The following is a 20782-nucleotide window of genomic DNA, read 5'->3' on the forward strand; positions in this document are numbered from 1 at the left end:
AGGCTCTCCTACTCCCCCAGGCTCTCCAATCCCCCAAGCTCTCCTACTCCCCCAAGCTATTATACTCAACCAAGCTCTCCCACTCCCCCAAGTTCTCCTATTGCCCCAAGCTCTCCTACTCCCCCAAGCTCTCCTACGCCCCAAAGCTCTCCTTCTCCCACAAGCTCTCCTTCTCCCCCAAGCTCTCCTTCTCCACCAAGCTCTCCTTCTCCCCCTTGCTCTCCTTCTCCCCCTTGCTCTCCTTCTCCCGAAGTTCTCCTTCTCCCCAACCTCTCCTACTCTCCCAAGCTCTCCTACTCCCCCAAGCTCTCCTACTCCCCCAAGCTGTCCTACTCACCCAAGCTCTCCTACTCCCCCAAGCTCTCCTACTCCCCCAAGCTCTCCTACTCCCCCAAGCTCTACTACTCCAGCAATCTCTCCTACTCCGGTAAGCTCTCCTGCTTCCCCAAGCTACCCGACTCCCCCAAGCTGTCCTACGACGGTAAGCTCTCCTTCTCCTCCTCCTCCAAGCTCTCTAACGCCCCCAATCTCTCCTACTCACCCAAGCTCTCCTACTCCCGCAAGCTCTCCTACTCCCCCATGCTCCCCTACTCAAGCAAGCTCTCCTACTCCCCCAAGCTCTCCTACTCCCCCACCTATCCTATTCCAGGAAGCTCTCCTACTCCCCTGAGCTCTCCTACTCCCCCAATCTCTATTACTCCCCCAAGCTCTCTTACTCCCCCAAGCTCTCTTACTCCCCCAAACTCTCCTACTGTGCCAAATTCTCCTACTCCCCCAAGCTCCCCGAATCCCCCAAGCTCTCCTACTCCCCCAAGCTCTCGTATTCCCCCAAGCTCTCTTACTCCCCGAAGCTCTCTTACACCCCCAAGCTCTATTACTCCTCCATGCTCTCCTACTCTGCCAATTTCTCCTACTCCCCCAAGCTCTCCTTCTCCCACAAGCTCTCGTACTCCCCCAAGCACTACTACAGCCCCAAGCTCTCCTACTCCTCCAAGCTCTACTGCTCCCCCAAGCTCTCTTACTCCCCTAAGCTATCTTACTCCCCCAAGCTCTCCTACTCGCCCAAGCTCTCCTACTCCCCCAAGCACTCCTACTCCCCCAAGCTCTACTACTCCCCCAAGCTCTTTTGCTCCCCCAAGCTCTATTACTCCCCCAAGCTCTCTAAATCCCCCAAGCTCTCCTACTCTGCCAAGTTCTCCTACTCCCCCAAGCTCTCTTACACCCCCAAGCTCTCTTACTCCCCAAAGCTCTCTTACTCCCCCAAGCTCTCTTACTCCACCAAGCTCTCTTACTCCCCCAAGCTCTCTTTCTCCACCAAGCTCTCTTACTCCCCCAAGCTCTCTTACTCCCCCAAGCTCTATTACTCTGCCAAGTTCGCCTCCTCCCTCAAGATCTCCTACACCCACAAGCGCTCGTACTCCCCCAAGCTCTCCTATTACCACAAACTCACCTGTTCCCCAAGCTCTCCTACTCCCCCAAGCTATCTTACTCCCCCAAGCTCTCTTACTCCCCCAAGCTCTCTTCCTCCGCCAAGCTCTCATACCCGCCCAAGGTCTCCTACTCCCCCAAGCTCTCTTACTCTGCCAAGTTCGCCTCCTCCCTCAAGATCTCCTACACCCACAAGCGCTCGTACTCCCCCAAGCTCTCCTATTCCCACAAACTCACCTGTTCCCCAAGCTCTCCTACTCTCCCAAGCTCTCCTACTCCACCAAGCTCTCTTACTCCCCCAACCTCTCTTACTCCCCCAAGCTCTCTTACTCTGCAAAGTTCTCCTCCTCCCTCAAGATCTCCTACACCCACAAGCGCTCGTACTCCCCAAGCTCTCCTATTCCCACAATCTCACCTGTTCCCCAAGCTCTCCTACTCCCCCAAGCTCTCTTACTCCCCCAAGCTCTCTTCCTCCGCCAAGCTCTCATACCCGCCCAAGGTCTCCTACTCCCCCAAGCTCCCCTACTCCCGCAAGCTCTTCTACTCTCCAAGCTCTCTTAAACCCGCAAGCTCTCTTACTCCACCAAGTTCTCTTTCTCCCTCAAGCTCTCTTACTCCCCCAAGTTCTCTTACTCCCCAAGCTCTCTTACTCCCCCAAGCTCTCCTACTCTGCCAAGTTCTCCTACTCCCCCAAGCTCCGCGACTCCCCCAAGCTCTCCTACTCCCCCAAACTCTCCTACTCCCCCAAGCTGTCCTACTCGCCCAAGCTCTCCGACTCCCCCAAGCTCTCTTAATCCCCCAAGCTCTCTTTCTCCACCAAGCTTTCTTCCTCCCCCAAGCTCTCTTACTCCGCCAAGCTCTCCTACTCGCCCAAGCTCTCCGACTCACACAAGCTCTACTAATCCCCCAAGCTCACCTACTTCCCCAAGCTCTCATACACCCCAAGCTCTCACACTCCCCCAAGCTCTCATACGCCCCCAAGCTCTCATACGCTCCCAAGCTCTCCGACTCCCCCAAGCTCTCCTACTCCGCCAAGATCTCCTACTCCGCCAAGCTCTCCGACTCCTCTAAGCTCTCCGACTGCCCCAAGTTCCCGACTCCGCCAACCTCTCCTACTCCCCCAAGCTCTCCTACTCTCCGAAGCTCTCCTACTCCCCCAAGCTCTGCTACTCCCCCAAGCACTCCTAATCCCCCAAGCTCTCCTACTCCCCCAAGCTCTCCTATTCCCCCAAGCTCTCCTACTCCCCCAAGCTATCCTACTCCAACAAGCTCTCCTACTCCCCAAAGCTCTCCTACTACCCCAAGATCTCCTACTCCCCCAAGCTCTCCTACTCTCTCAAGTCCTCCTACTCCCCAAGCTCTCCTACTCCCCCAAGCTCTCCTATTCCCCAAGCTCTCCTACTCCCCCAAGCGCTCCTACTCCCCCAAGCTCTCCTACTCCCCCAAGCTCACCCACTCCCCCAAGCTCTCTTACTCGCCCAAGCTCTCTTACTCCCCAAGCTCTCTTACTCCACCAAGCTTTATTACTCCCCCAGGCTCTCCTACTCGCCCAAGCTCTCCTAATCCCCCAAGAGCTCCTACTCCCCCAAGCTCTCCTACTGCCCCAAGCTCTCTGACTGCACCAAGCTATCCTAATCCCCCAAGCTCTCCTACTCCCCCAAGCTCTCCTACTCCAACAAGCTCCCCGACTCCCCAAAGCTCTCCTACTCTCCCAAGCTCTCCTACTCCCCCAAGCTCTTTCTCCACCAAGCTCTCTTCCTCCCCCAAACTCTCTTACTCCCCCAAGCTCTCTTACTCTGCCAAGTTCTCCTCCTCCCTCAAGATCTCCTACACCCACAAGCGCTCGTACTCCCCAAGCTCTCCTATTCCCACAATCTCACCTGTTCCCCAAGCTCTCATACTCCCCCAAGCTATCTTACTCACCCAAGCTCTCTTACTCCCCCAAGCTCTCTTCCTCCGCCAAGCTCTCATACCCGCCCAAGGTCTCCTACTCCCCCAAGCTCCCCTACTCCCGCAAGCTCTTCTACTCTCCAAGCTCTCTTAAACCCGCAAGCTCTCTTACTCCACCAAGCTCTCTTACTCCCCCAAGCTCTCTTACTCCCCAAGCTCTCTTACTCCCCCAAGCTCTCCTACTCTGCCAAGTTCTCCTACTCCCCCAAGCTCCGCGACTCCCCCAAGCTCTCCTACTCCCCCAAACTCTCCTACTCCCCCAAGCTGTCCTACTCGCCCAAGCTCTCCTACTCCCCCAAGCTCTCTTAATCCCCCAAGCTCTCTTTCTCCACCAAGCTTTCTTCCTCCCCCAAGCTCTTTTACTCCGCCAAGCTCTCCTACTCGCCCAAGCTCTCCGACTCCCACAAGCTCTACTAATCCCCCAAGCTCGCCTACTTCCCCAAGCTCTCATACACCCCAAGCTCTCACACTCCCCCAAGCTCTCATACGCCCCCAAGCTCTCATACGCTCCCAAGCTCTCCGACTCCCCCAAGCTCTCCTACTCCGCCAAGATCTCCTATTCCGCCAAGCTCTCCGACTCCTCTAAGCTCTCCTACTGCCCCAAGTTCCCGACTCCGCCAACCTCTCCTACTCCCCCAAGCTCTCCTACTCTCCGAAGCTCTCCTACTCCCCCAAGCTCTCCTACTCCCCCAAGCTCTCTTACTCCCCCAAGCTCTGTCACTCCCCCAAGCTCTCTTGCTCCCCCAAGCTCTCTTACTCCCCCAAACTCTCCTACTGTGCCAAGTTCAACTACTCCCCCAAGCTCCCCGAATCCCCCAAGTTCTCCTATTCCCCTAAGCTCCCCCACTCCCCCAAGCTCTCCTACTCCCCAAGCTCTCGTATTCCCCCAAGCTCTCTTACTTCCCCAAGCTCTCTTACTCCCCCAAGCTCTCTTAATCCTCCAAGCTCTCCTACTCTGCCAAGTTCTCCTACTCCCTCAAACTCTCCTACACCCGCAAGCGCTCGTACTCCCCCAAGCTCTCCTATTCCCACAAGCTCACCTGTTCCCCAAGCTCTCCTGCTCCCCCAAGCTATCTTAGTCCCCCAAGCTCTCTTACTCCCCCAAGCTCTCTTCCTCCCCCAAGCTCTCCTACTCGCCCAAGGTCTCCTACTCCCCCAAGCTCCCCTACTCCCCCAAGCTCTCCTACTCCCAAAGCTCTCTTGCACCCGCCAGCTCTCTTACTCCCTCAAGCTCTCTTACTCCCCCAAGCTCTCTTACTCCCCAAGCTCTCTTACTCCCCCAAGCTCTCCTACACTGCCAAGTTCTCCTACTCCCCCAAGCTCTCCTACTCCCCCAAACTCTCCTACTCCCCCAAGCTCTCCTACTCCCCCAAGCTCTCCTACACCCCAAGCTCTCTTACTCCCCCAAGCTCTCTTTCTCCCCCAAGCTTACTTCCTCCCCCAATCTCTACTACTCGCCCAAACTCTCCCACTCCCACAAGCTCCACTACTCCCCCAAGCTCGCCGACATCCCCAAGCTCTCATACACCCCAAGCTCTCATACTCCCCTAAGCTCTCATACGCCCCCAAGCTCTCAAACGCCCCCAAGCTCTCCTACCCTCGCAAGCTCTCCTACTCCCCCAAGCTCTCCGAATCCCCCAAGATCTCCTACTCCCCCAATCGCTCCTACTCCCCCAAGCTCTCCTACTCCCCTAAGCTCTCCTACTGCCCCAAGTTCTCCTACTCCGCCAAGCTCTCCTACTCTCCTTAGCTCTCCTACTCCCTCAAGCTTTCCTACACCCTCAAGCGCTCCTACTCCCTCAAGCTCTCCTACTCCCCCAAACTCTCCGACTCCGCAAAGCTCTCCTACTCCTGTCAGCTCTCCTATTCCGGTGAACTCTCCTACTCCCAGAAGCTCTCCTATTCTCCCAAGCTCTCATAATTCTGCAAGATCCCCTACACCGGTAAGCTCTCCTACACCAGTAAGCTCTCCTACCCTCTCCAGCTCTCCTACTCCCTCAATCTCTCCTACTCCCCCAAGCTCTTCTGCTCTGGTAAGCTCTCCTAATCCCCGAAGCTCTCCTTCTCCCCCAAATTCTACTGGTTCCCAAAGCTCTCCTGCCCCGGTAAACTTTCTTACTCCGGTAAGCTCTCCCACTCCCGCAAGCTCCCCAACACCCCCAAGCTTTTGACTCCAGGAACCTCTCCTACTCCAGGAACCTCTCCTGCTCCCTCAAGCTCTCCTTTTCCGGCAAACTCTCCTACTCCCCCAAGCTCTCATACTCCCCCAAGCTCTCATATTCCCCCAAGCTCTCATACGCCCCCAAGCTCTGATACGACCCCAAGCTCTCACATCGCCCTCAAGCTCTCATATGCCTCTAAGATCTCAGACGCCCCGACGCTCTCATATGACCCCAAGCTCTCATACGCCCGCAAGCTCAGATACGCCCCCAAGCTCTCATACGCCCCCAAGCTCTCATACGCCCTCAAGCTCTCAGACGCCCCCACGCTCTCATACGACCCCATCCTCTCATACTCTCCCAGCCTCTCATACTCCCCCAGCCTCTCATACTCCCCCAGCCTCTCATACTCCCCCCGAATCTCATACTCCCCCGGCCTCTCATACACCTCCAGGCTCTCATACTCCCCCAGGCTCTTATACTCCCCCAGGCTCTCATACTCCCCCAGCCTCTCATACTTCCCCCAGCCTCTCATACTCCCCCAGACTCTTATACTCCCACAGCCTCTCATACTCCCCCAGGCTCTCCTACTCACCCAGGCTCTCCTACTCCCCCAAGCTATCCTACTCCCGCAAGCTCTCCTAATCCCCCAATCTCATACTCCCCCAAGCTCTCCTACTCCCCCAAGCTCTCCTACTCCCCCAAGCTCTCCTACTCCACCAAGCTCTCCTACTCCCCCAAGCACTCCTTCTCCCCCAAGCTCTGCTTCTCCCCAAGCTCTCCTTCTCCCCCTTACTCTACTCTCCCCCTTGCTCTCCTTCTCCCCCTTTCTCTCCTTCTCCCCAAGCTCTCTTTCTACCACAAGCTCTCCTACTCCCCCAAGCTGTCCTACACCACGAAGCTCTCCTACTCCCCCAATCTCTCCTACTCCCGCATGCTTTCCTACTCCCCCATGCTCCCCTACTCACCCAAACTCTCCTACTCCCCAGAGCTCTCCTACTTCCCCACCTATCCTACTCCGGTAAGCTCTCCTACACCCAAAAAGTCTCATGCTCCGGTAAGCTCTGCTAATCCGGTAAGCTCTCCTACTCCGGTAAGCTCTCCTACTCCCCCAAGTTCCACTACTCCCCCAAGCACTACTACTCCCCCAATCTCTTCTACTCCGCTAAGCTCTCCTGATCCCCCAAGCTACCCTACTCCCCCACCTATCCTATTCCAGGAAGCTCTACTACTCCCGCAAGCTCTCCTACTCACCCAAGCTCTCTTACTTCCCCAAGCTCTTTTACTCCCTCAATCTCTCATTCCCCCAAGCTCTCCTACTCGCCCAAGCTCTCCTACTCCCCCAAGCTCTCATACTCCCCCAAACTCTCCTACTCCGCCAAGCTCTCTTACTCCCCCAAGCTCTCCTTTTCCCCCAAGCTCTGCTACTCCCCAAGCTCTCCTTCTAACCCTTGCTCTACTTCTCCCCCTTGCTCTACTTCTCCCCTTGCTCTCCTTCTCCCCCAATCTCTCCTTCTCCCCCAAGCTCTCCTACTCCCCGAAACTCTCCTACTCCCCAACCTATCCTATTCCAGGAAGCTCTCCTACTCCACCAAGCTCTCTTACTCCCCCAAGCTCTTTTACTCCCCCAAGCCCTTTTACTCTCCCAGTCTCTCCTACTCCCCCAAGCTATCTTACTCCCCCAAGCTCTCCTACTCCCCCAAGCTCTCCTACTCCCCCAAGCTCTCCTACTCCACCAAGCTCTCCTTCTCCCCCAAGCTCTCCTTTTCCTCCAAGCTCTGCTTCTCCCCAAGCTCTCCTTCTACCCCTTGCTTTCCTTCTCCCACTTGCTCTCCTTCTCCCACTTGCTCTCCTTCTCCCCCAAGCTCTCCTTCTCCCCCAAGCTCTCCTGCTCCCCCAAGCACTCCTACTCCCCCAAGCTCCCCTACTCCCCCAATCTCTCCTACTCGCACAAGCTCCCCTACTCCCCCAAGCTCTCCTACTCCCCCAAGCACTCCTACTCCCCCAAGCTCCCCTACTCCACCAATCTCTCCTACTCACACAAGCTCCCCTACTCCCCCAAGCTCTCCTACTCCCCCAAGCTCTCCTACTCCCCCAAGCTCTCCTACTCCCCCAAGCTCTCCTACTCCCCCAAACTCTACTACTCCCCCAAGATCTCCTACTCCCCCAAGATCGCAGACTCCCCCAAGCTCTCCTACTCTCCCAAGCTCTCTTACTCCCCCAAGCTCTCCTACTCCCCCAAGCTCTCCTATTCCCCAAGCTCTCCTACTCCCCCAAGCGCTCCTACTCCCCCAATCTCTCCTACTCCCCCAAGCTCTCCCACTCCCCCAAGCTCTCTTACCCCCCCAAGCTCTCTTACTCCCCAAGCTCTCTTACTCCGCCAAGCTCTGTTACACCCCCAAGCTCTCCTACTCCCCCAAGCTCTCCTACTCTGCCAATTTCTCCTACTCCTCCAAGCTCTCCTACTCCCCCAAACTCTCCTACTCTCCCAAGCTTTCATAATTCTATAAGATCTCCTACACCGGTAAGCTCTCCTACACCAGTAAGCTCTCCTTCTCCCTCAAGCTCTCCTACTCCCTCAAGCTCTCCTACTCCCCCAAGCTCTTCTACTCCGGTAAGTTCTCCTAATCTCCGAAGCTCTCCTTCTCCCCCAAATTTTACTGCTTCCCCAAACTCTCCTGCTCCGGTAAACTTTCTTATTCCGGTAAGCTCTCCCACTCCCGCAAGCTCTCCAACTCCCCCAAGCTCTCTGTCTCCAGGAACCTCTCCTGCTCCCCCAAGCTCTCCTACTATAGGAACCTCTCCTGCTCCCCCAAGCTCTCCTTTTCTGGCAAACTCTCTGACTCCCCCAAGCTCTCATACTCCCCCAAGCTCTCATACTCCCCCAAGCTCTCATACGCCCCCAGGCCCTCATACGCCCCCAAGCTCTCATACGCCTCCAAGCTCTCAGACGACCCCACGCTCTCATATGCCCCCAAGCTCTCATACTCCCCCAAGCTCTCCTACTCCCCCAAGCTCTCCTACTCCCCCAAGCTCTCCTACTCCCCCAAGCTCTCCTACTCCACCAAGCTCTCCTACTCCCCCAAGCACTCCTTCTCCCCCAAGCTCTGCTTCTCCCCAAGCTCTCCTTCTCCCCCTTACTCGACTCTCCCCCTTGCTCTCCTTCTCCCCCTTTCTCTCCTTCTACCCAAGCTCTCTTTCTACCACAAGCTCTCCTACTCCCCCAAGCTGTCCTACACCACGAAGCTCTCCTACTCCCCCAATCTCTCCTACTCCCGCATGCTTTCCTACTCCCCCATGCTCCCCTACTCACCCAAACTCTCCTACTCCCCAGAGCTCTCCTACTTCCCCACCTATCCTACTCCGGTAAGCTCTCCTACACCCACAAGGTCTCCTGCTCCGGTAAGCTCTCCTAATCCGGTAAGCTCTCCTACTCCGGTAAGCTCTCCTACTCCCCCAAGTTCCACTACTCCCCCAAGCACTACTACTCCCCCAATCTCTTCTACTCCGCTAAGCTCTCCTGATCCCCCAAGCTACCCTACTCCCCCACCTATCCTATTCCAGGAAGCTCTACTACTCCCCCAAGCTCTCCTACTCACCCAAGCTCTCTTACTTCCCCAAGCTCTTTTACTCCCTCAATCTCTCATTCCCCCAAGCTCTCCTACTCCCCAAGCTCTCTTACTCCCCCAAGCTCTCTTACTCCCCCAAACTCTCCTACTGTGCCAAATTCTCCTACTCCCCCAAGCTCCCCGAATCCCCCAAGCTCTCCTATTCCCCCAAGCTCTCGTATTCCCCCAAGCTCTCTTACTCCCCGAAGCTCTCTTACACCCCCAAGCTCTATTACTCCTCCATGCTCTCCTACTCTGCCAATTTCTCCTACTCCCCCAAGCTCTCCTTCTCCCCCAAGCTCTCGTACTCCCCCAAGCGCTACTACAGCCCCAAGCTCTCCTACTCCTCCAAGCTCTACTGCTCCCCCAAGCTCTCTTACTCCCCTAAGCTCTCTTACTCCCCCAAGCTCTCCTCCTCACCCAAGCTCTCCTACTCCCCCAAGCACTCCTACTCCCCCAAGCTCTACTACTCCCCCAAGCTCTCTTACTCCCCCAAGCTCTATTACTCCCCCAAGCTCTCTTACTCCACCAAGCTATCTTACTCCCCCAAGCTCTCTTTCTCCACCAAGCTCTCTTACTCCCCCAAGCTCTCTTACTCCCCCAAGCTCTCTTACTCTGCCAAGTTCGCCTCCTCCCTCAAGATCTCCTACACCCACAAGCGCTCGTACTCCCCCAAGCTCTCCTATTCCCACAAACTCACCTGTTCCCCAAGCTCTCCTACTCCCCCAAGCTATCTTACTCCCCCAAGCTCTCTTACTCCCCCAAGCTCTCTTCCTCCGCCAAGCTCTCATACCCGCCCAAGGTCTCCTACTCCCCCAAGCTCCCCTACTCCCCCAAGCTCTTCTACTCCCCAAGCTCTCTTAAACCCGCAAGCTCTCTTACTCCACCAAGTTCTCTTACTCCCTCAAGCTCTCTTACTCCCCCAAGCTCTCTTACTCCCCAAGCTCTCTTACTCCCCCAAGCTCTCCTACTCTGCCAAGTTCTCCTACTCCCCCAAGCTCCGCGACTCCCCCAAGCTCTCCTACTCCCCCAAACTCTCCTACTCCCCCAAGCTGTCCTACTCGCCCAAGCTCTCCTACTCCCCCAAGCTCTCTTAATCCCCCAAGCTCTCTTTCTCCACCAAGCTTTCTTCCTCCCCCAAGCTCTCTTACTCCGCCAAGCTCTCCTACTCGCCCAAGCTCTCCGACTCCCACAAGCTCTACTAATCCCCCAAGCTCGCCTACTTCCCCAAGCTCTCATACACCCCAAGCTCTCACACTCCCCCAAGCTCTCATACGCCCCCAAGCTCTCATACGCTCCCAAGCTCTCCGACTCCCCCAAGCTCTCCTACTCCGCCAAGATCTCCTACTCCGCTAAGCTCTCCGACTCCTCTAAGCTCTCTTACTGCCCCAAGTTCCCGACTCCGCCAACCTCTCCTACTCCCCCAAGCTCTCCTACTCTCCGAAGCTCTCCCACTCCCCCAAGCTCTCCTACTCCCCCAAGCACTCCTAATCCCCCAAGCTCTCCTACTCCCCCAAGCTCTCCTATTCCCCCAAGCTCTCCTACTCCCCCAAACTATCCTACTCCCACAAGCTCTCCTACTCCCCAAAGCTCTCCTACTCTCCCAAGCTCTCCTACTCCCTCAAGCTCTCCTAAGACCCCAATCTCTCCTACTCCCCCAAACTGTCCTACTCCCCCAAGATCTCCTACTCCCCCAAGCTCTCCTACTCTCTCAAGTCCTCCTACTCCCCAAGCTCTCCTACTCCCCCAAGCTCTCCTATTCCCCAAGCTCTCCTACTCCCCCAAGCGCTCCTACTCCCCCAAGCTCTCCGACTCCCCCAAGCTCACCCACTCCCCCAAGCTCTCTTACTCGCCCAAGCTCTCTTACTCCCCAAGCTCTCTTACTCCACCAAGCTTTCTTACTCCCCCAGGCTCTCCTACTCGCCCAAGCTCTCCTAATCCCCCAAGATCTCCTACTCCCCCAAGCTCTCCTACTGCCCCAAGCTCTCTGACTGCACCAATCTATCCTAATCCCCCAAGCTCTCCTACTCCCCCAAGCTCTCCTACTCCAACAAGCTCCCCGACTCCCCAAAGCTCTCCTACTCTCCCAAGCTCTCCTACTCCCCCAAGCTCTTTCTCCACCAAGCTCTCTTACTCCCCCAAACTCTCTTACTCCCCCAAGCTCTCTTACTCTGCCAAGTTCTCCTCCTCCCTCAAGATCTCCTACACCCACAAGCGCTCGTACTCCCCAAGCTCTCCTATTCCCACAATCTCACCTGTTCCCCAAGCTCTCCTACTCCCCCAAGCTATCTTACTCCCCCAAGCTCTCTTACTCCCCCAAGCTCTCTTCCTCCGCCAAGCTCTCATACCCGCCCAAGGTCTCCTACTCCCCCAAGCTCCCCTACTCCCGCAAGCTCTTCTACTCTCCAAGCTCTCTTAAACCCGCAAGCTCTCTTACTCCACCAAGTTCTCTTACTCCCTCAAGCTCTCTTACTCCCCCAAGCTCTCTTACTCCCCAAGCTCTCTTACTCCCCCAAGCTCTCCTACTCTGCCAAGTTCTCCTACTCCCCCAAGCTCCGCGACTCCCCCAAGCTCTCCTACTCCCCCAAACTCTCCTACTCCCCCAAGCTGTCCTACTCGCCCAAGCTCTGCTACTCCCCCAAGCTCTCTTAATCCCCCAAGCTCTCTTTCTCCACCAAGCTTTCTTCCTCCCCCAAGCTCTCTTACTCCGCCAAGCTCTCCTACTCGCCCAAGCTCTCCGACTCCCACAAGCTCTACTAATCCCCCAAGCTCGCCTACTTCCCCAAGCTCTCATACACCCCAAGCTCTCACACTCCCCCAAGCTCTCATACGCCCCCAAGCTCTCATACGCTCCCAAGCTCTCCGACTCCCCCAAGCTCTCCTACTCCGCCAAGATCTCCTACTCCGCCAAGCTCTCCGACTCCTCTAAGCTCTCCTACTGCCCCAAGGTCCCGACTCCGCCAACCTCTCCTACTCCCCCAAGCTCTCCTACTCTCCGAAGCTCTCCTACTCCCCCAAGCTCTGCTACTCCCCCAAGCACTCCTAATCCCCCAAGCTCTCCTACTCCCCCAAGCTCTCCTATTCCCCCAAGCTCTCCTACTCCCCCAAGCTATCCTACTCCAACAAGCTCTCCTACTCCCCAAAGCTCTCCTACTCTCCCAAGCTCTCCTACTCCCTCAAGCTCTCCTAAGACCCCAAGCTCTCCTACTCCCCCAAACTGTCCTACTCCCCCAAGATCTCCTACTACCCCAAGATCTCCTACTCCCCCAAGCTCTCCTACTCTCTCAAGTCCTCCTACTCCCCAAGCTCTCCTACTCCCCCAAGCTTTCCTATTCCCCAAGCTCTCCTACTCCCACAAGCGCTCCTACTCCCCCAAGCTCTCCGACTCCCCCAAGCTCACCCACTCCCCCAAGCTCTCTTACTCGCCCAAGCTCTCTTACTCCCCAAGCTCTCTTACTCCACCAAGCTTTCTTACTCCCCCAGGCTCTCCTACTCGCCCAAGCTCTCCTCATCCCCCAAGAGCTCCTACTCCCCCAAGCTCTCCTACTGCCCCAAGCTCTCTGACTGCACCAAGCTATCCTAATCCCCCAAGCTCTCCTACTCCCCCAAGCTCTCTTACTCCAACAAGCTCCCCGACTCCCCAAAGCTCTCCTACTCTCCCAAGCTCTCCTACTCCCCCAAGCTCTTTCTCCACCAAGCTCTCTTACTCCCCCAAACTCTCTTACTCCCCCAAGCTCTCTTACTCTGCCAAGTTCTCCTCCTCCCTCAAGATCTCCTACACCCACAAGCGCTCGTACTCCCCAAGCTCTCCTATTCCCACAATCTCACCTGTTCCCCAATCTCTCCTACTCCCCCAAGCTATCTTACTCCCCCAAGCTCTCTTACTCCCCCAAGCTCTCTTCCTCCGCCAAGCTCTCATACCCGCCCAAGGTCTCCTACTCCCCCAAGCTCCCCTACTCCCGCAAGCTCTTCTACTTTCCAAGCTCTCTTAAACCCGCAAGCTCTCTTACTCCACCAAGTTCTCTTACTCCCTCAAGCTCTCTTACTCCCCCAAGCTCTCTTACTCCCCAAGCTCTCTTACTCCCCCAAGCTCTCCTACTCTGCCAAGTTCTCCTACTCCCCCAAGCTCCGCGACTCCCCCAAGCTCTCCTACTCCCCCAAACTCTCCTACTCCCCCAAGCTGTCCTACTCGCCCAAGCTCTCCTACTCCCCCAAGCTCTCTTAATCCCCCAAGCTCTCTTTCGCCACCAAGCTTTCTTCCTCCCCCAAGCTATCTTACTCCGCCAAGCTCTCCTACTCGCCCAAGCTCTCCGACTCCCACAAGCTCTACTAATCCCCCAAGCTCGCCTACTTCCCCAAGCTCTCATTCACCCCAAGCTCTCACACTCCCCCAAGCTCTCATACGCCCCCAAGCTCTCATACGCTCCCAAGCTCTCCGACACCCCCAAGGTCTCCTACTCCGCCAAGATCTCCTACTCCGCCAAGCTCTCCGACTCCTCTAAGCTCTCCTACTGCCCCAAGTTCCCGACTCCGCCAACCTCTCCTACTCCCCCAAGCTCTCCTACTCTCCGAAGCTCTCCTACTCCCCCAAGCTCTGCTACTCCCCAAGCACTCCTAATCCCCCAAGCTCTCCTACTCCCCCAAGCTCTCCTATTCCCCCAAGCTCTCCTACTCCCCCAAGCTATCCTACTCCAACAAGCTCTCCTACTCCCCAAAGCTCTCCTACTCTCCCAAGCTCTCCTACTCCTTCAAGCTCTCCTAAGACCCCAAGCTCTCCTACTCCCCCAAACTGTCCTACTCCCCCAAGATCTCCTACTACCCCAAGATCTCCTACTCCCCCAAGCTCTCCTACTCTTTCAAGTCCTCCTACTCCCCAAGCTCTCCTACTCACCCAAGCTCTCCTATTCCCCAAGCTCTCCTACTCCCCCAAGCGCTCCTACTCCCCCAAGCTCTCCTACTCCCCCAAGCTCACCCACTCCCCCAAGCTCTCTTACTCGCCCAAGCTCTCTTACTCCCCAAGCTCTCTTACTCCACCAAGCTTTATTACTCCCCCAGGCTCTCCTACTCGCCCAAGCTCTCCTAATCCCCCAAGAGCTCCTACTCCCCCAAGCTCTCCTACTGCCCCAAGCTCTCTGACTGCCCCAAGCTATCCTAATCCCCCAAGCTCTCCTACTCTCCCAAGCTCTCCTACTCCCACAAGCTCCCCGACTCCCCAAAGCTCTCCTACTCTCTCAAGCTCTCCTACTCCCACAAGCTCTACTACTCCCCCAAGCTCTCCTACTCCCCCAAGCTCTCCTACTCCCCGAAACTCTCCTACTCCCCCAAGATCTCCTAATCCCCCAAGCTCTCCTACTCTCCCAAGCTCCCCTACTCCCCCAAGCTCTCCTACTCCCCCAAGCTCTCGTATTTCCCCAAGCTCTCTTACTCCCCCAAGCTCTCTGACTCCCCCAAGCTCTCTTACTCCTCCAAGCTCTCCTACTCTGCCAAGTTCTCCTACTCCCCAAGCTCTCCTTCTCCCCCAAGCTCTCCTACACCCCCAAGCGCTCCTACTGCCCCAAGCTCTCCTACTCTCCCAAGCTCTCCTACTCCACCAAGCTCTCTTACTCCCCCAAGCTCTCCTACTCGCCCAAGCTCTCCTACTCCCTCAAGATCTCCTACTCCCCCAAGATCTCCTACTCCCCCAAGCTCTCTTACTCCCCCAAGCTCTCTTACTCCCCCAAGCTCTGTCACTCCCCCAAGCTCTCTTGCTCCCCCAAGCTCTCTTACTCCCCCAAACTCTCCTACTGTGCCAAGTTCAACAGCTCCCCCAAGCTCCCCGAATCCCCCAAGTTCTCCTATTCCCCTAAGCTCCCCCACTCCCCCAAGCTCTCCTACTCCCCAAGCTCTCGTATTCCCCCAAACTCTCTTACTTCCCCAAGCTCTCTTAATCCCCCAAGCTCTCTTAATCCTCCAAGCTCTCCTACTCTGCCAAGTTCTCCTACTCCCCCAAGCTCTCTTTCTCCCCTAAGCTCTCTTACTCCCCCAAGCTCTCCTATTCGCCCAAGCTCTCCTATTCGCCCAAGCTCTCCTACTCCCCCAAGCTCTCCTACTCCCCCAAGCTCTCCTACTCCCCCAAGCTCTTTTACTCCCCCAAGCTATCTTACTCCCCCAAGCACTCTAACTCCCCAAGCTCTCCTACTCTGCCAAGTTCTCCTATTCCCCCAAGCTCTGTTACATGCCCAAGCTCTCTTACTCACCCAAGCTCTCTTACTCCCCCAAGCTCTCTTACTCCCCCAAGCTCTCTTACTCCCTGAAGCTCTCTTTCTCCACCAAGCTCTCTTACTCCCCCAAGCTCTCTTGCTCCCCCAAGCTCTCCTACTCTGCCAAGTTCTCCTACTCCCTCAAACTCTCCTACACCCGCAAGCGCTCGTACTCCCCCAAGCTCTCCTATTCCCACAAGCTCACCTGTTCCCCAAGCTCTCCTACTCCCCCAAGCTATCTTAGTCCCCCAAGCTCTCTTACTCCCCCAAGCTCTCTTCCTCCCCCAAGCTCTCCTACTCGCCCAAGGTCTCCTACTCCCCCAAGCTCCCCTACTCCCCCAAGCTCTCCTACTCCCAAAGCTCTCTTACACCCACCAGCTCTCTTACTCCCTCAAGCTCTCTTACTCCCCCAGGCTCTCTTACTCCCCAAGCTCTCTTACTCCCCCAAGCTCTCCTACACTGCCAAGTTCTCCTACTCCCCCAAGCTCTCCTACTCCTCCAAACTCTCCTACTCCCCCAAGCTCTCCTACTCCCCCAAGCTCTCCTACTCCCCCAAGCTCTCTTACTCCCCCAAGCTCTCTTTCTCCCCCAAGCTTACTTCCTCCCCCAATCTCTCCTACTCGCCCAAACTCTCCCACTCCCACAAGCTCCACTACTCCCCCAAGCTCGCCGACATCCCCAAGCTCTCATACACCCCAAGCTCTCATACTCCCCTAAGCTCGCATACGCCCCCAAGCTCTCAAACGCCCCCAAGCTCTCCTACCCTCGCAAGCTTTCCTACTCCCCCAAGCTATCCGAATCCCCCAAGCTCTCCTACTCCCCCAATCGCTCCTACTCCCCCAAGCACTCCTACTCCCCTATGCTCTCCTACTGCCCCAAGTTCTCCTACTCCGCCAAGCTCTCCTACTCTCCTTAGCTCTCCTACTCCCTCAAGCTTTCCTACACCCTCAAGCGCTCCTACTCCCTCAAGCTCTCCTACTCCCCCAAACTCTCCGACTCCGCAAAGCTCTCCTACTCCTGTCAGCTCTCCTATTCCGGTGAACTCTCCTACTCCCACAAGCTCTCCTATTCTCCCAAGCTCTCATAATTCTGCAAGATCTCCTACACCGGTAAGCTCTCCTACACCAGTAAGCTCTCCTACCCTCTCAAGCTCTCCTACTCCCTCAAGCTCTCCTACTCCCCCAAGCTCTTCTGCTCTGGTAAGCTCTCCTAATCCCCGAAGCTCTCCTTCTGCCCCAAATTCTACTGGTTCCCAAAGCTCTCCTGCCCCGGTAAACTTTCTTACTCCGGTAAGCTCTCCCACTCCCGCAAGCTCCCCAACACCCCCAAGCTTTTGACTCCAGGAACCTCTCCTACTCCAGGAACCTCTCCTGCTCCCTCAAGCTCTCCTTTTCCGGCAAACTCTCCTACTCCCCCAAGCTCTCATACTCCCCCAAGCTCTCATATTCCCCCAAGCTCTCATACGCCCCCAAGCTCTGATACGACCCCAAGCTCTCACATCGCCCTCAAGCTCTCATATGCCTCTAAGATCTCAGACGCCCCGACGCTCTCATATGACCCCAAGATCTCATACGCCCGCAAGCTCAGATACGCCCCCAAGCTCTCATACGCCCCCAAGCTCTCATACGCCCTCAAGCTCTCAGACGTCCCCAAGCTCTCATACGACCCCATCCTCTCATACTCTCCCAGCCTCTCATAGTCCCCCAGCCTCTCATACTCCCCCAGCCTCTCATACTCCCCCGGAATCTCATACTCCCCCGGCCTCTCATACACCTCCAGGCTCTCATACTCCCCCAGGCTCTTATACTCCCCCAGGCTCTCATACTCCCCCAGCCTCTCATACTTCCCCCAGCCTCTCATACTCCCCCAGACTCTGATACTCCCCCAGCCTCTCATACTCCCCCAGGCTCTCCTACTCACCCAGTCTCTCCTACTCCCCCAAGCTATCCTACTCCCCCAAGCTCTCCTACTCCCCCAAGCTCTCCTACTCCCCCAACTCTCCTACTCCCCCAAGCTCTCCTACTCCACCATGCTCTCCTACTCCCCCAAGCACTCCTTCTCCCCCAAGCTCTGCTTCTCCCCAAGCTCTCCTTCTCCCCCTTACTCTACTCTCCCCCTTGCTCTCCTTCTCCCCCTTTCTCTCCTTCTCCCCAAGCTCTCTTTCTACCACAAGCTCTCCTACTCCCCCAAGCTGTCCTACACCACGAAGCTCTCCTACTCCCCCAATCTCTCCTACTCCCGCATGCTTTCCTACTCCGCCATGCTCCCCTACTCACCCAAACTTTCCTACTCCCCAGAGCTCTCCTACTTCCCCACCTATCCTACTCCGGTAAGCTCTCCTACACCCACAAGGTCTCCTGCTCCGGTAAGCTCTCCTAATCCGGTAAGCTCTCCTACTCCGGTAAGCTCTCCTACTCCCCCAAGTTCCACTACTCCCCCAAGCACTACTACTCCCCCAATCTCTTCTACTCCGCTAAGCTCTCCTGATCCCCCAAGCTACCCTACTCCCCCACCTATCCTATTCCAGGAAGCTCTACTACTCCCCCAAGCTCTCCTACTCACCCAAGCTCTCTTACTTCCCCAAGATCTTTTACTCCCTCAATCTCTCATTCCCCCAAGCTCTCCTACTCGCCCACGCTCTCCTACTCCCCCAAGCTCTCATACTCCCCCAAACTCTCCTACTCCCCCAAGCTCTCTTACTCCCCCAAGCTCTCCTTTTCCCCCAAGCTCTGCTTCTCCCCAAGCTCTCCTTCTAACCCTTGCTCTACTTCTCCCCCTTGCTCTACTTCTCCCCTTGCTCTCCTTCTGCCCCAATCTCTCCTTCTCCCCCAAGCTCTCCTACTCCCCGAAACTCTTCTACTCCCCCACCTATCCTATTCCAGGAAGCTCTCCTACTCCTCCAAGCTCTCTTACTCCCCCAAGCTCTTTTACTCCCCCAAGCCCTTTTACTCTCCCAGGCTCTCCTACTCCCCCAAGCTATCTTACTCCCCCAAGCTCTCCTACTCCCCCAAGCTCTCCTACTCCCCCAAGCTCTCCTACTCCACCAAACTCTCCTTCTCCCCCAAGCTCTCCTTTTCCCCCAAGCTCTGCTTCTCCCCAAGCTCTCCTTCTACCCCTTGCTTTCCTTCTCCCCCTTGCTCTCCTTCTCCCACTTGCTCTCCTTCTCCCCCAAGCTCTCCTTCTCCCCCAAGCTCTCCTGCTCCCCCAAGCACTCCTACTCCCCCAAGCTCCCCTACTCCCCCAATCTCTCCTACTCGCACAAGCTCCCCTACTCCCCCAAGCTCTCCTACTCCCCCAAGCACTCCTACTCCCCCAAGCTCCCCTACTCCACCAATCTCTCCTACGCACACAAGCTCCCCTACTCCCCCAAGCTCTCCTACTCCCCCAAGCTCTCCTACGCCCCCAAGCTCTCCTACTCCCCCAAGCTCTCCTACTCCCCCAAACTCTACTACTCCCCCAAGATCTCCTACTCCCCCAAGATCGCAGACTCCCCCAAGCTCTCCTACTCTCCCAAGCCCTCTTACTCCCCCAAGCTCTCCTACTCCCCCAAGCTCTCTTACTCAGCCAAGCTCTCTTACACCCCCAAGCTCTCCTACTCCCCCAAGCTCTCCTACTCTGCCAATTTCTCCTACTCCTCCAAGCTCTCCTACTCCCCCAAACTCTCCTACTCTCCCAAGCTTTCATAATTCTATAAGATCTCCTACACCGTTAAGCTCTCCTACACCAGTAAGCTCTCCTACTCCCTCAAGCTCTCCTACTCCCTCAAGCTCTCCTACTCCCCCAAGCTCTTCTACTCCAGTAAGTTATCCTAATCCCCGAAGCTCTCCTTCTCCCCCAGATTTTACTGCTTCCCCAAACTCTCCTGCTCCGGTAAACTTTCTTACTCCGGTAAGCTCTCCCACTCCCGCAAGCTCTCCAACTCCCCCAAGCTCTCTGTCTCCAGGAACCTCTCCTGCTCCCCCAAGCTCTCCTACTCCAGGAACCTCTCCTGCTCCCCCAAGCTCTCCTTTTCTGGCAAACTCTCTGACTCCCCCAAGCTCTCATACTCCCCCAAGCTCTCATACTCCCCCAAGCTCTCATACGCCCCCAAGCCCTCATACGCCCCCAAGCTCTCATACGCCTCCAAGCTCTCAGACGACCCCACGCTCTCATATGCCCCCAAGCTCTCATACTCCCCCAAGCTCTCCTAATCCGCCAAGCTCTCCTACTCCCCCAAGCTCTCCTACTCCCCCAAGCTCTCCTACTCCACCAAGCTCTCCTACTCCCCCAAGCACTCCTTCTCCCCCAAGCTCTGCTTCTCCCCAAGCTCTCCTTCTCCCCCTTACTCTACTCTCCCCCTTGCTCTCCTTCTCACCCTTTCTCTCCTTCTCCCCAAGCTCTCTTTCTACCACAAGCTCTCCTACTCCCCCAAGCTGTCCTACACCACGAAGCTCTCCTACTCCCCCAATCTCTCCTACTCCCGCATGCTTTCCTACTCCCCCATGCTCCCCTACTCACCCAAACTCTCCTACTCCCCAGAGCTCTCCTACTTCCCCACCTATCCTACTCCGGTAAGCTCTCCGACACCCACAAGGTCTCCTGCTCCGGTAAGCTCTCCTAATCCGGTAAGCTCTCCTACTCCGGTAAGCTCTCCTACTCCCCCAAGTTCCACTACTCCCCCAAGCACTACTACTCCCCCAATCTCTTCTACTCCGCTAAGCTCTCCTGATCCCCCAAGCTACCCTACTCCCCCACCTATCCTATGCCAGGAAGCTCTACTACTCCCCCAAGCTCTCCTACTCACCCAAGCTCTCTTACTTCCCCAAGCTCTTTTACTCCCTCAATCTCTCATTCCCCCAAGCTCTCCTACTCGCCCACGCTCTCCTACTCCCCCAAGCTCTCATACTCCCCCAAGCTCTCCTACTCCACCAAGCTCTCCTTCTCCCCCAAGCTCTCCTTTTCCCCCAAGCTCTGCTTCTCCCCAAGCTCTCCTTCTACCCCTTGCTTTCCTTCTCCCCCTTGCTCTCCTTCTCCCACTTGCTCTCCTTCTCCCCCAATTTCTCCTTCTCCCCCAAGCTCTCCTGCTCCCCAAAGCACTCCTACTCCCCCAAGCTCCCCTACTCCCCCAATCTCTCCTACTCGCACAAGCTCCCCTACTCCCCCAAGCTCTCCTACTCCCCCAAGCACTCCTACTCCCCCAAGCTCCCCTACTCCACCAATCTCTCCTACTCACACAAGCTCCCCTACTCCCCCAAGCTCTCCTACTCCCCCAAGCTCTCCTACTCCCCCAAGCTCTCCGACTCCCCCAAGCTCTCCTACTCCCCCAAACTCTACTACTCCCCCAAATCTCCTACTCCCCCAAGATCGCAGACTCCCCCAAGCTCTCCTACTCCCCCAAGCTCTCTAATCCCCAAGCTCT

This window comes from Pristiophorus japonicus, unplaced genomic scaffold (genome assembly GCF_044704955.1).
Source record: "Pristiophorus japonicus isolate sPriJap1 unplaced genomic scaffold, sPriJap1.hap1 HAP1_SCAFFOLD_93, whole genome shotgun sequence".
Lineage (NCBI taxonomy): Eukaryota > Metazoa > Chordata > Chondrichthyes > Pristiophoridae > Pristiophorus > Pristiophorus japonicus.